This window comes from Balaenoptera borealis, assembly GCF_965194805.1.
Source record: "Balaenoptera borealis genome assembly, chromosome: 17".
Lineage (NCBI taxonomy): Eukaryota > Metazoa > Chordata > Mammalia > Artiodactyla > Balaenopteridae > Balaenoptera > Balaenoptera borealis.
This window is the reverse complement of record NC_138876.1, coordinates 50,931,884-50,947,938: the sequence shown is the minus strand read 5'-3', so window position 1 is coordinate 50,947,938 and position 16,055 is coordinate 50,931,884.

Genomic DNA, 16,055 nt, shown 5'->3' with positions numbered 1-16,055 from the left:
GTGGGGAGGAAGGTGATCTCCACCTCTTACTCTTCCACCATCTTGAAGTTCTATTTTAATTCTTTTTTTTTTAAACATCTTTATTGGAGTAACATTGCTTTACAATGGTGTGTTACTTTCTGCTTTATAACAAAGTGAATCAGCTATACATATACATGTATCACCATATCTCTTCCCTCTTGCATCTCTATCCCTCCCACTCTCCCTCTCCCACTCACCTCTAGGTGGTCACAAAGCATCAAGCTAATCTCCCTCTGCTATGTGGCTGCTTCACACTAGCTATTTTACATTGATAGTGTATATATGTCCATGCCACTCTCTCACTTTGTCCTAATTTACCCTTCCCCCTCGCTGTGTCCTCAAGTCCATTTTCTATTAAGTCTGTGTCTTTATTCCCATCCTGGCCCTAGGTTCTTCATAACCATTTTTTTTTCATTTTAGAGTCCATATATATGTGTTAGCATACAGTGTTTGTTTACCTCTTTCTGACTTAATTCACTCTGTATGACAAACTCTAGGTCCATCCAACTCACTACAAATGACTCAATTTGGTTTCTTTTTATGGCTGAGTAATATTCCATTGTATATATGTGCCACATCTTCTTAATCTATTCATCTGTCTATGGACACTTAGGTTGCTTCCATGTCCTGGCTATTGTAAATAGAGCTGTAATGAACATTGTAGTACATGAGTCGTTTTGAATTATGGTTTTCACAGGGTATATTCCCAGTAGTGCGATTGCTGGGACTTATGGTAGTTCTATTTTTAGTTTATTAGAAAGCTCCATGCTGTTCTCTGTAGTGGCTGTATAAATTTACATTCCCACCAAGAGTGCAAGAGGGTTCCCTCTTCTCAACACCCTCTCCAGCATTTATTGTTTGTAGATTTTTTGTTGATGGCCATTCTGACTGGTGTGAGGTGATACCTCATTGTAGCTTTGATTTGCATTTCTCTAGTGATTACTGATGTTGAACATATTTTCATGTGTTTGTTGGCAATCTGTATATCTTCTTTGGAGAAATGTCCATTTAGATCTTCTGCCCAGTTTTAGATTGGGTTGTTTTTTTCTTTTCTTATTGCGCTGCATCAGCTGCTTGTATATTTTGGAGATTTATCCTTTGGCAGTTCCTTCATTTGCAAATATTTTCTCCCATTCTGAGAGTTGTCTTTTGGGCTTGTTTATGGTTTCCTTTGCTGTGGAAAAGCTTTTAAGTTTCATTAAGTCCCATTTTTCTATTATTGTTTTTATTTCCGTTTCTCTAAGAGGTGAGTCAAAAAGGATCTTGTTGTGATTTATGTCATAGAGTGTTCTGCTTATGTTTTCCCCTAAGAGTTTTATAGTGTCCGGCCTTACATTTAGGAGTTTAATACATTTTGAGTTTATTTTTGTCTATGTTGTTAGGGAGTGTTCTAATATCATTCTTTTACATGTAGCTGTCCAGTTCTCCCAGCAACACTTATTGAAGAGGCTGTTTTTTCTCAACTGTATATTCTTGCCACCTTTATCAAAACTAAGGTGATCATATATGTGTGGGTTTATCTCTGAGCTCTCTATCCTGTTCCCTCCAGCTACATTTCTGTTTTTGTGCCAGTACCATACTGTCTTGATTACTGTAGCTTTGTAGTATAGTCTGAAGTCAGGAAGCCTGATTCCTCCAGCTCCGTTTTTTTTTTCTCAAGCATGCTTTGGCTATTCGAGGTCTTTTGTGTTTCCACACAATACTGAAATTTTTTGTTCTAGTTCTGTGAAAAATGCCAGTAGTAAAACGCCAGAGATTGCATTGAATCTGTAGATTGCTTTGGGTAGTATAGTCAATTTCACAATGTTGATTCTTCCAATCCAAAAACATGGTATATCTCTCCATCTGTTTGTATCATCTTTAATTCCTTTCATCAGTGTCTTTTAGTTTTCTGCACAGCTCTTTTTTCTCCTTAGGTAGGTTTATTCTTATGTATTTTATTCTTTTTTTTTTTTTTTGCAATGGTAAATGAGAGTGTTTCCGTAATTTCTCTTTCAGATTTTTCATCATTAGTGTATAGGAATGCAAGAGATTTCTGTGCATTAATTTTGTATCCTGCTACTTTAGCAAATTCATTGATTAGCTCTAGCATTTTTCTGATAGCATCTTTAGGATTCTCTATGTGTAATATCATGTCATCTGCAAACAGTGACAGCTTTACTTCTTTTCTGATGTGGATTCCTTTTATTTCTTTTTCTTCCCTGATTTCCGTGACTAAAACTTCCAAACGATGTTGAATAATAGTGGTGAGAGTGGCAACGCTGTCTTTTCCTGATCTTAGTGGAAATGTGAACGCTGTCTTTTCCTGATCACCATTGAGAATGATGTCGGCTGTGGGTTTGTCATACATGGACTTTATTATGTCGAGATAAGTTCCCTCTACATCTACTTTCTGAAGGGTTTTTTTTTTTTTTATCATAAATTGGTGTTGAATTTTGTCAAAAGCTTTTACTGCATCTATTGAGATGAACATATGGTTTTTATTCTTTAAGTTGTTGACATGGTGGATCACATTGATTGATTTGCGTATATTGAAGAATCCTAGCATTCCAGGGATAAACCTCACTTGTTCATGGTGTATGATCCTTTTAATGTGCTGTTGGATTCTGTTTGCTATTACTTGGCTGAGGATTTTTGCATCTACTTTCATCAGTGATATTGGCCTGTAGTTTTCTTTCGTTGTGACATCTTTGTCTGGTTTTGGTATCAGGGTGATCTTGGCCTCATAGAATGAGTTTGGCATTCTTCCTCCCTCTGCTATATTTTGGAAGAGTTTGAGAAAGTTAGATGTTAACTCTTCTCTAAATGTTTGATAGAATTCACCTGTGAAGCCATCTGGTCCTGGGCTTTTGTTTGTTGGAAGATTTTTAATCACAGTTTCAATTTCAGTGCTTGTGATTGGTCTGTTTATAGTTTCTGTTTCTTCCTCGTTCAGTCTTGGAAGGTTGTGCTTTTCTAAGAATTGGTCCATTTCTTCCTCGTTGTCCATTTTATTGGCATATAGTTGCTTGTAGTAATCTCTAATGATCCTTTGTATTTCTGCAGTGTCTGTTGTTACTTCTCCTTTTTCATTTCTAATTCTATTGATTTGAGTCTTCTCCCTTTTTTTCTTGATGAGTCTGGCTAGTGGTTTATCAATTGTTTTTATCTTCTCAAAGAACCAGCTTTTACTTTTATTGATGTTTGCTATTGTTTCCTTCATTTCTTTTTCATTTATTTCTCATCTTATCTTTATGATTTCTTTCCTCTGTTCACTTTGGCTTTTTCTGTTTTTCTTTCTCTAGTTGCTTTACGTGAAGGGTTAGGTTGCTTCTTTTAGATGTTTCTTGTTTCTTGAGGTAGGATTGTATTCCTATATACTTTCCTCTTAGAACTGTTTTTGCTGCATCTCATAGGTTTTGGTCATCGTGTTTTCATTGTCATTTGTTTTTAGGTATATTTTGATTTCCTCTTTGAATTCTTCAGTGATCTCTTGATTATTAAGTAGTGTATTGTTTAGCCTCCATGTGTTTGTACTTTTTAAAGATATTTTTGTGTAATTGGTATCCAGTTTCATTGCACTGTGGTCGGAAAAGATACTTGATATGATTTCAGTTTTAAATTTACCAAGGCTTGATTTGTGACCCAAGATATGATCTATCCTGGAGAATGTTCCATGAGCACTTGAGAAAAATGTGTATTCTGTTGTTTTTGGATAGAATTTCTTATAAATATCAATTAAGCCCATCTTGTTTAATATATAATTTAAAGCTTGTGTTTCCTTATTTATTTTCATTTTTGATGATCTGTCCATTGGTGAAAGTAGGGTGTTAAAGTCCCCTACTATGATTGTGTTACTGTTGATTTCCCCTTTTATGGCTGTTAGCATTTGCCTTTATATTGAGGTGCTCCTATGTTTGGTGCATAAATATTTACACTTGTTATATCTTCTTCTTGGGTTGATCTTTTGATCATTATGTAGTGTCCTTCTTTGTCTCTTTTAATAGTCTTTAGTTTAAAGTCTATTTTGTATGACAGAAGAATTGTTACTCTGGCTTTCTTTTGATTTCCATTTGCATGGTATATCATTTTCCATCTGCTCACATTCAGTCTGTATGTGTCCCTAGGTTTGAAGTGTATCTCTTATAGACAGCATATATACTAGTCTCATTTTTGTATCCATTCAGTCAGTCTATGTCTTTTTGTTGGAGCATTTAATCCATTAACATTTAAGGTGGTTTTTGATATGTATGTTCCTATTACCATTTTCTTAAATGTTTTTGGTTTGTTATTGTAGCTCTTTTCGTTTCCTTCTGTTGTGTTTCCTCCCAGAGAAGTTCCGTTAGCATTTGTTGTAACGCTGGTTTGGAGGTGCTGAATTCTCTTAACTTTTTCTGGTCTGTATATGTTTTAACTTCTTCATTGAATCTGAATGAGATCCTTGCTGGGTAGAGTCATCTTGGTTGAATGTTTTTCCCTTTCATCACTTTAAATATGTCCTGTCACTCCCTTCTGGCTTGCCGCGTTTCTGCTGAAAGTTCAGTTGTTAACCTTATGGGGATTTCCTCGTATGTTATTTGTTGCTTTTCCGTTGGTGCTTTTAATATTTTTTTCTTTTTATTTAATTTTTGCTAATTTAATTAATATGTGTCTTGGTGTGTTTCTCCTTGGATTTACCCTGTATGGGACTCTCTGTGCTTCCTGGACTTGGCTAACTATTTTCTTTCCCATATTAGGGAAGTTTTCAACTATAATCTCTTCAAATATTTTCTCAATCCCTTTCTTTTTCTCTTCTTCTTCTGGGACCCCTATAATTCGAATGTTCATGCATTTAATGTTGTCCCAGAAGTCTCTGAGACTGTCCTCAATTCTTTTTATTCTTTTTTCTTTATTCTGTTCTGCAGTAGTTATTTCCACTATTTTATCTTCGAGGTCACTTATCCATTCTTCTGCCAGTTTTTCTGCTATTGATTCCTTCTACAGAATTTTAAATTTCATTTATTGTGTTGTTCATCATTGTTTGTGTGCTCCTTAGTTCTTCTAGGTGCTTGTTCAACGTTTCTTATATTTTCTCCATTCTATTTCCAAGATTTTGGATCATCTTTACTATCACTAGCATGAATTCTCTTTCAGGTACACTGCCTACTTCCTCTTCATTTGTTTGGTCTGTTGGGTTTTTACCTTGCTCCTTCATCTGCTGTTTGTTTCTGTCTTCTCATTTTGCTTAAATTACTATGTTTGGGGTCTCCTTTTCACAGGCTGCAGGTTCGTAGTTCCTGTTGTTTTTGGCGTCTGCCCCCAGTGGCTAAGGTTCATTCAGTGGGTTGTGTAGGCTTCCTGGTGGAGGGACTAGTGCTGGTGTTCTGGTGCATGAGGCTGGATATTGTCTTTCTGGTGGGCAGGTCCACATCCAGTGTTGTGTTTTGTGGTGTCTGTTACCTTATTATGATTTTAGGCAGCCTCTCTGTTAATGGGTGTGGTTATGTTCCTGTTTTCCTAGTTGTTTGTCATGGGTGTCCAGCACTGTACCTTGGTGGTCGTTGATTGTAGCTGTGTCTTGGCATTGAGATGCAGATCTCTGGGAGACTTTCTACATTTGATATTACGTGGAACTGGGAGTTCTCTGGTGGACCAATGTCCAGAACTCGGCTCTCCCACCTCAGAGACACAGGCTTGACACCTGACCAGAGCACCAAGACCCTGTCATCCACAGGGCTCAGAATAAAAGTGAGAAGAAAGAAAGAAAGAATTTAAAAAATAATAATAAAAAAAATAAAGTTATTATAATGAAAAATAAAAAATAATTATTAAAAATAAAAAACTTTAAAAATAATTTTAAAAGAAAGAAAGAATGAAAGAAAGAAGAGAGCAACCAAACCAAAAAACAAATCCACCAATGATAACAAGTTGTAAAGAGTATACTAAAAAAAAAAAAAAATAGGACAGACAGAACCTTAGGACAAATGGTAAAAGCAAAGCTATACAGCCAAAATCACACACAGAAACATACACCTACACACTCAAAAAGAGAAAAAAGAAAAATATATATATATTGTTGCTCCCAATTTCCACCACCTCAATTTGGGATGATTCGTTGTCTATTCATGTATTCCACAGATGCAGGTCTATCAAGTTGATTGTGGAGATTTAATCTGTTCTTCCTGAAGTTGTTGGGAGATATTTCCCTTTCTCGTCTTTCTTTGCACAGCTCCTTTGGTTCAGCTTTGGATTTGGCCCCACCTTTGCCTGTAGGTCGCCTGAGAGCATCTGCTCCCATCCCAGACAGGACAGGGTTAAAGTAGCATCTAATTAGGGGGCTATGGCTCACTCAGGCCAGGGGGAGGGAAGGGTACGGAATGTGGCACGAGCCTGTGGTGGCAGAGGCTGGCATGACATTTCACCAGGCTGAGGGGCATCTTATGTTCTCCTGGGAGTTGTCTCTGGATCACAGGACCCCGGCAGTGCTGGGCTGTACAGGCTCCCAGGAGGGGATGTGTGGATAGTGACCTGTGCTTGCACACAGGTTTCTTGATGGCTGCAGCAGCAGCCTTAGCGTCTCATGCTCATCTTTGGGGTCCTCATTGATAGCTGAAGCTCGCGACCATCTCTGGAACTCATTTAGGTGGTTCTCTGAACCCCCTCTCCTCATGCACCATGAAACAAAGAGGCAAGAAAATGTCTCTTGCCTCTTTGGCAGTTCCAGACTTTTCCCCAGAATCCCTCCTGGCCAGCTGTGGCACACTAGCCCCCTTCAGGCTATGTTCACACAGCCAACCCCAGTCGTCTCCTTTAGTTTTTACCTCCGAAGCTGGAGCCTCAGCTCCCAGCCCCCACTTGTCCCAGTGGGTGAGCAGAGAACTCTCTCCAGCTGGTTAGTGTTGGTTGGCACCAATTCTCTGTGTGGGAATCTCTCCGCTTTCCTCTCTGCACTCCTGTTGCTGCGCTCTCCTCCATGGCTCTGAAGCTAACCCCCCCGCAACCCCCCTGTCTCTGCCAGTGAAAGGGCTTCCTAGTGTGTGGAAACTTTTCCTCCTTCACAGCTCCCTCCCACTGGTGCAGGTCCCATCCTTATTCTTTTACCTCTGTTTTTTCTTTTTTCTTTTTCCCTACCCAGGTACGTGGGGAGTTTCTTTCCTTTTGGGATGTCTGAAGTCTTCTGCCAGTGTTCAGTATGTTTTCTGTAGGAGTTGTTCCACCTGTAGATGTATTTCTGATGTATTTGTGGGGAGGAAGGTGATCTCCACATCTTACTCTTCTGCCATCTTGAAGGTCTCCCCCTATTTTAATACTTGAATGGCCTCTTATCCATGGACTTCAACTGGTACCATAGAAATTAGTTCATAAATTTTACACCATTCCCCTAAAGTACATCATTTGTTTCTGAGTCCTAACAAATGTTTTGACAAAAAAAGTGAGGAAAGAGATAAATATTTCTAATTGCAGTAAATTAAAGTTGAAATATGACATGATAATATAGCCAAAACCCACAAAATATTTACTTCAAATAATTTAAGTTGCCACTTATATCAATTTTATTCTCTCAAATGGAAATATAAATGTAGAAAAGAATATAGAAAATGGTCCATGATAGATCAAATCAAATGGCCATTTAAAATTGACATGGTGACTGGGCTGTATGCAGGGAAGGCATTAGGTTTTAGTTTTATTCATTCAATATTGCAAAATTACTCTCTAGGTAAATCCTCATGGTTTCACATATCTGCAGAGTAAATTCCCTCATGTTTGATTAAGAAGGAAGCATGCAGAGAATAATTTGTTCAAGGTTCCTCAGAGATGGGCCTAAGATTAGAAACCAGTTTTCAGTAGTTCCAACCAGTCCCTAAGTCTTTCCACTGATCAAGACCGTTTCTGAGAAATAAAAAAAACACTTGCAACCAATCTCTTCAATGTATTTTGAGATGTTGATTTCAAATTAAATAATTGTTTATTCTAATTACCTATGGGAATACTAGATTACAATAGCAAGACTGAAGTAATGACATTTTCCTTTGTTTCCTTCTCATCTCTACTATCAGTCCTCCCCAGACTCCACATTCTTTATCCTCATGACCACTAGAGGTATCTTTTATAACTTGGCTCTTACCCTCTTTTAGACAATAACTATCCATGACTGTGCATGTATGTTACCTAAAAGTGTTTCCTATTTAAATTTCATACAAGAATCTAAAACAAACAAAAACCATTAAGATTTAATTAAGTTAACCTGAAATGCTAAAGTTTTTGATTAATTATTTAATTTTTTCCTCCAGTTTTATTGAGATATTATTGACATACAGCATTGTATAAGTTTAAGTTGTACAGCGTTGTGATTTGACTTACATACATCATGAAATGATTGCCATTTTAAATTTAGCGAGCATCCATCATCTCACATAGATACAAATTTAAAGAAATTGAAAAAAAAATTTTTCCTTGTGATGAGAATTCTTAGGATTTATTAGGATTTACTCTCTTAAGAACTTTCATATATAACACGCAGCAAACTGAATTATATTAATTATGTTGTACATTACATCCCTAGTACTTATTTATCTTATAACTGGAAGTTTGTACCTTTTGAATGTCTTCATCCAATTCCCCCTACTCCTACACCCTCTCCACTTTTGGTAACCACACATCTGATCTCTTTTTCTATGAATGTATTTGGTTGTTCTTGAAGTATAATTGACTTAAAATGCCTATGTTAGTTTTTAACACAATGACAGTCTATGAGCATATTTTGTATGTAGGGTTCTATCTAATACTTCTAACTCATAAAAATGATAAGGGTAGAGTGGTATGAATATTTGGTATAATAATCATTCTCACAGTTTGTGATTTACTTTATGAAAACTGGTAATGACTCTGGATTACATAAATTCATCCATTTAAGGCATCTAGAACAGAATTTGGAACATGGTAAACACTTCATAAGCATTAGTTATTAGCTATGACATTTGTTCACACCTAAAAAGTCCTTCAAGATTCCATTGTTTTCATTTTGTTTTAATTTTTATTCTTCATTTGGAAGTATAGTAACTATTCATTCATCTGTAAATATTCAAGGCAAAACAGAAACATGTAAAGTGAAATGTGACCCCTCTTGTCATGTTGGATAACATTGAATTCACAGGTTAATAGAGAAGGAATCAACATCAGTACAATGTGAAGTCTTTGTATTCAAGAACAAGAAATGTTTTTCCATATACTCCATACCTCAACTCAGTCAAATAATAAATTATGTTTTTTTCATAGAGGTTCTACACACTCCTTATTAAACCTATTCTTATTTATTTTATGTTGTTTGGCTCTATTTAAAACATTATATTTTTTGTTTCCTAATAGGTTACTGTTTGTAAATAGAAAAACTTGTAAATTTTTGTATGTTATTTTTGTAACTGACCTTGTTTCTGAATTTTCTCATGGTTTATAAATGAATTTTAGTCAACTCTCTTGTATGCTTGCAAGACATATTATATTTTAGTAATGTGTATGCTAATGGTTTTATTTTTCTCTGAACAGATATTTAGTGATATACCATAAAATATGATAACCAGTGTTTTCACTATCCTTATTTTCTAGATATTTCTAAATTTCTGTTTTGAATCTCTGCTGAAACAAAAGTTGTTTAACAGAGAGGTTTTTCATGTGTTTGTTTGTCTTCCTAACTTTTAGGTTCCTATTTTTGATGTTTATTCCTATTTTTATTCATTCATGGTCTGTACTATTTTTAATATTGGAATTTATTGATATTGAGGACTAATATTTGGTCAAATTTTGCAAATGCAGTTTCCAAGAAGCTTTACTCTCTGAATTCAGGGTGTAAATTTGGTATGTTTATTAAAGCTACTTAATTCATAATCTATTTACTTTCTATACTCCTAAGTATTTTTTGACCACTTCATTTGTCGTGTTATTGTATTTCTTTCTATTTCCTGCAGCATTTGCTTTATGAATGTTATGCTATGCTGTGGTACATTAAGATTGATGGCAGAGCTTCCTTGGGACCCTTTACCTTGCTGATTATGCTTTGTCTTGAGGTCAACCTCTGTGATGTTTGTCTTTGTGTTTGCCTGGTGTATTTTCCTTTTCATTTAACCTTTACTTTGCTTGATTTTTTAAAAAAATAATAGACCATTGAACAGTCATTTAGTCTTCACTTAGATTCACAAATAATATGTTATCACTTTGCTTTATCCATATTTTTTGTTCTATCTTTATTTATTTATAGGAATAATGAGGCTTCATCTGAAATACTTTAGTGTATCTTCTAAGAGTAAAGAATCTCCATCATAGCCACAATATTATTATTCATAATATTTAATACCTTATTGTAGTTTTCATTTGCATTTCTCTAATAATTAGCGATGTTGAGCATCTTTTCATGTGCCGGTTGTCCATCTGTCGTCTTTGGAGAAATATCTCTTTAGGTGTTCTACCCATTATTTTTTATTGTTCTTTTGTTGTTCTTGTTGTTGTTTTTTGATGTTGAGTTGTATGAGCTGTTTGTATATTTTGGAAATTAAGCCCTTAATGGTCATATCATTTGCAAATATTTTCTCCCAGTCCTTAAGTTGTCTTTTCATTTTGTTTATGGTTTCCCTTGTTGTGCAATAGCGTATAAGTTTGATTAGGTCCCACCCCCCACCTTTTTTTTTCTTTTATTTCTATTGCCTTGGGAGACTGACCTAAAAAAATATTGCTAGAATTTCTGTTATTTATTTATTTATTTTTGGTTGTGTTGTGTCTTCATTGCTGTGCACGGGCTTTCTCTAGTTGCGGCCAGCAGGGTCTACTCTTCATTGTGATGCACAGGCTTCTCACTGCAGTGGCTTCTCTTGTTGCAGAGCACAGGCTCTAGGAACGCAGGCTTCAGTAGTTGTGGCACATGGGCTCAGTAGTTGTGGCTTTCAGGCTCTAGAGTGCAGGCTCAGTAGTTGTGGAGCATGGTCTTAGTTGCTCCGCAGCATGTGGGATTTTCTCGGACCAGAGCTCAAACCCATGTCCCCTGCATTGGCAGGTAGATTCTTAACCATTGCATCACCAGAGAAGTCCCTTGCAAAGATTTCTGTCAGAGAATGTTTTGCCTATTTTCTCTTCTAGGAGTCTTATGGTATCATGTCTTATATTTACCTTTAAGTCATTTTCAGTTTATTTTTGTGTACAGTGTGGAGGGAATATTCTAACTTCATTAATTTACATACAGCTGTCTAGCTTTCCCAACACCACCTGCTGAAGAGACTCTCTTTTCTCCTTTGTTATAGCCTTGCCTCCTTTGTCAAAGATTGACTGAAGGTGTGTGGGTTTATTTTTGGGCTCTCTATTCCACTCCATTGATCTATATCTCTCTTTTGTGTAAATACCATCCTGTTTTGATTATGGTAGCTTTGTAGTATTGTCTGAAGTCTGGGAGGGTTATGCCTCTACCTTTGTTCATTTTACTCAGGATTGTTTTGGCAGTTCTGGGTCTTTTGTGGTTCCTTGTAAATTTTAGGATTATTTGTTCTATTTCTGTGAAAAATGTCATGGGTAGTTTGATAGGGATCACATTAAATATGTAGATTGCTTGTTTAGTATGGTCTTTTTAACTATATTAGTTCTTCTGATCCAAGAATATGGAATATCTTTCCATTTTCTTGAATTATCGTTGATTTCCTTTATCAGTGTTCCATAGTTCTCAGCATAGAAGTTTTTTATCTCCTTGGTCAGGTTTATTCCTAGGTATTTTAAATGTGATTTTAAACAGGATTGTTTTATTACATTCTCTTTATGAAAATTATTTTTTAGTTTAAAGAAATGCAACATACTTCTGTATATTAATCTTGTATCTTGCTACCTTGCTGAATTCACTTATTAGTTCTAATAGTTGTTATGTGGAAACTTTGTTTCTCTATGTAGAGTATAATGTCCCTTAAATATAATGACAATTTTACATTTTCCCTTCTTATTTGAATACCTTTTATTTCTTTTTCTTGTCTGATTCCTGTGGCTAAGACTTACAATACTCTGTTGAATAGAATTGGTGAGAGTGGGCATCCTTATCTTCTTCTAGAATTTAGAAGGAAGGTTTTCAGCTTTTCATCATTGAGTATTATGTTGGCTGTGTATTTGTCATAAATTGTTTTTATTATGTTGAGATATGTTCTATCTACACCCACTTTGGCAAGAGTTTTTATCATAAATCGATGTTGAATTTTATGAAATGCTTTTTCTGCATCTATTGAGGTCATCTTGTGGTTTTGTTTTTTCTTTTGTTGATGTGGTGTATCATATTGATTGAGTTGCATATGTTGAGCCATCCTTGCAACCCTGGAATGAACCCAAGTTGATCATGGTGTATGATTCTGTTTATGTGTTATTGGATTCAATTTGCTAATATTTTGTTGAGAATTTTTGCATCAATATTCATCAAAGTTATTGGCCTGTAATTTATTTTTTTGGTAGTGTGTTTGCCTGGTTTTGGTATCAGGATGATGGTGGATTCATAGAATAACTTTGGGAGTGTTTCCTCCTCTTCAATCTTTTGGAATTGTTTGAGAAGGATAGGTATTTATATGTATATTTTTTAATTGCAAGATATAAATATTTTGATCATACTTTTTAATTCTGCTTTTGTGGATATAACTTTAGTATCTTCTGGCTTTATGAGGTTTCCGTGAGTTAGGTAGATGTTAGTGTGATTTTCCTCCCTGAAGTCAACCTGCTTTTCTGCTTACAGGCCCAATAAAGAATCATAGTTTTTTGTTTAGCAATGTTTTCAATTTGTCTTATGATTGCTGCAACTTTGGATCTCCCTTGAGTCTATGATTTTTTTTAAGGAAGGCTTTCTTCCTTCATATATTTTAATATTTTTTCTGTCTCATTTGTTGTTTCTTTCCTTCTGTATACATTGAGTATAATGTATAACCTTCATCATCCATAGTAAACATTCTCTTACTACTGAGAGACAATTCTCCAAGGATCTCTCATATTTCTGCCTGTATTATGAGCAGAGGAATTAAATTTCCTTTTGCACAGATTTGCTAGCTGTCTAGTCTAATAAGAATAATGTCTCCTTCTGGAGCAAGCAGTTTCCATTTTAAAACATTGGGATTACTTAAATTCAAGATTCTTCAGATGTCCTGCAAACCCAAAGCATTTGCAACATGCTCCTAAACCACTCCAGGGACTTCTGGGTCAAAGTAAGAGAAATATAAAGCTCATACTGCTTGCTAGGCTGTAAGTAATTAAGTCCTTTGTCTCTGAACCAGGAATCTTGTGCCTTCTGCAAGCATCCACAAAACTGACAGGCCAACCAAATTGTTAACTTTCAAGAATGTTAAAATCTCAGGTCCTTCACAGTTTTCTACTTATATCAATCATTTTAATCTTTTTATTCTCTTCCACTATTTTTAAATGTTTCTTTATGACAGTTTTCAATGACCTATACTTTGTTTCTTTTCACCAGCTTACTTAATCTCTGGGTTTTATTTTTCTCATGTATATCATGACAATAATGATAGTATTTACTTAATAAGGTTATTATAAAGATTAACTTAGATGTGTGCCACTTAGAACAGTCACTGTCACATTGAGTATTGAATAATTGGTTGTTAATGTTTACTACATCTTTATTCACATTGTTTCTCCTTAGGTTTTCATGTCTAATAGTTTTGTTTTTCTCTTCCATTTCTTTCTATCTCAACTAGCTTACTCTCTTATCTAAACACGTCTTATTACTTAAAAATCTTGCATCTGATTTTGAAGTTATATATTTTTTTCAATTTTAGATTATGAAGATGTTGCCGACAATTCTTTTCTGGTGTCCCAGGCTAGATGTTCGGATATGTAGTTGGAATTATAGAGAACATTCAGAGCAAAGAAGAAATGGTGAAGGTTTTATGGGAAAGAGAGAAGATCAAGATAATTGTTTCAAAACATTCTTCTAGGATGCAAATGAAAAATAGTGCTAGAAAATGTACTTCAGTTGATTGTGAGAAACCTTGAATATAAAATGACAAATTTGAATTTTATCCTGCTAGCAATGGAGAATCAATGTAGTATTTTAAAATGTATATAGTAGAAATGTAATTAAATAATTAACTTGGTGTTAGTTTATAGTAGATGTAGGGATGAAAGAATTTTTCTCTACCTTTCAAAGGTTCTTTCACCTGGTCTAATAATCAAATTGACATGATACATATTAACCAGAGAAAACTGAATTTAATTTTCTATGTATGGGAACCCCACACACATGAGAAGTTCAGAGACCCCATATTTGGCTTGGCCAAAAATTTCATTCAGGTTTTTCCATAACATCCTATGGAAAAAAACGAATGAACTTTTTGGCCAAACCAATAAATAACAGGTTCAAAGACAGAAAAATAAAATGAGATATATATGCAATCCTGAGCTAAAGAATGGGTTAGAAGCCTGGAGCTTCAAGGACAGGAGAGTCATTCACAGGATGACAAGAAGGGCAGATATTTGGTAACTGTACCATTGTTTTGTGTATACGCAATGGTATAATTACCATTGCCAATACACAATGGTATATAAAATTTACCTTTAGTAATAATTCTTTTTCTGGGAAAAATTTCAAATTTAAATTCTTCTAGGTAGTTAAGGTAGGGGCAGTAGTTTATCTTTAGCCTGCAGGATTTAGATTTCCTTTAGCTCAAAATGATCTACATACCAAAATGGCACATCTTGGGGAGACCTGTACTGAATCCCTCCAAAGAGCTTCCCAGTAACATACAGCAGTACACTGTTGTGCCTTCAAGGTTGTAAGTGTTTTGAAATATGTATTCTACTCAGTCCTCAGGATGGATTAAGCCTCCTGAGCCAGTCACTACCAAATGAGCAGTCTCGTTTTTTTATCCTAGTATGCTTTACAAATTTACTTTTTTCTATATGATCCATGAAGTAAAAGTAATTGGGAAGCACAAGTTTACAGGATAGTTAGAGAAGAGATGGACTAAAGATAGGGGAAAGAGTTAATAAATTAAAATCTATGTGAATTATGATGAAGGGATAAACTGGATCACAGACCTTGGGAATAAAGAAGACTAATTCAGATGAAAATTTGAATCAAAATTCAAGTTTTGAATTTAGTGATTGATTGAATAAGACAGAAGAGACAGAATAGATTAAAATAGTATCTTGGATTTCCTTCTTGGTTAATCAGTTAGATGATAATATCTACCAGCATGTCAGTTTTTGGAATACAGAAGCCAAACAGAATGACTAATCCAACAATGAGATGTGCAAATGAGATGTTTTATAGACCTGGTACCATAAGAACTTAGAATGAAGAAGAAAATTATGAAGATGGATACTAAGATCTGTCATATATAAGGGATTATATATATATATATATATATATATATATATATATATATATATATATATATATATATATGTATGTATATACACATACATACCCACACCCCTTATATGCGTCAACTTGGAAAAAAAAATTTGCAATGTAAGCGCTGTGAACTGAGTTTATTTAGTGTCTTACTGAGGACTATAGCCTGGGAGACAGCCTCTCAGATAGTTCTGAAAAACTGAAGAGATAGGAGAGGAGCCACTATATGTAGTGCAGTCAAGATCTCACTGAAAGATTACTGCTAGTCACAAGGATCAGATATCTCAGTTAATAATTTTAGTACTTTTCTAAGTATGAGAAGATGCAAAAATTTGGGTACCTAAAAATTTCTCCTGAAAATATCAACTATCTGAGGGCCTGTTCTGTTAGTTTTCCCAGAGCACAGAGTGTCTTATTCTTAATCTTTGCCCTGAATTCTTTTCTAGGGTGTGCAGTAGGTCAGTGACTACAGTGACTAATTTCTCAATTCTTGTAGAACAGGATGGTGGACAACATTCTCTGTTTTACATGAGAAAGCATGACTCTTTGAAGATATGTAATCATAACAGCAATGACCAGATAACCCTGTTCAAATGTAAGCCACTGATCTAAACCAAGTGAACTACCAGTGTAATTTGCAAGCAATTTATTAGCAATGCAAATGTCAAGCTACCTCTGATTTTCCCAAAGCAAGATAAACAAAATA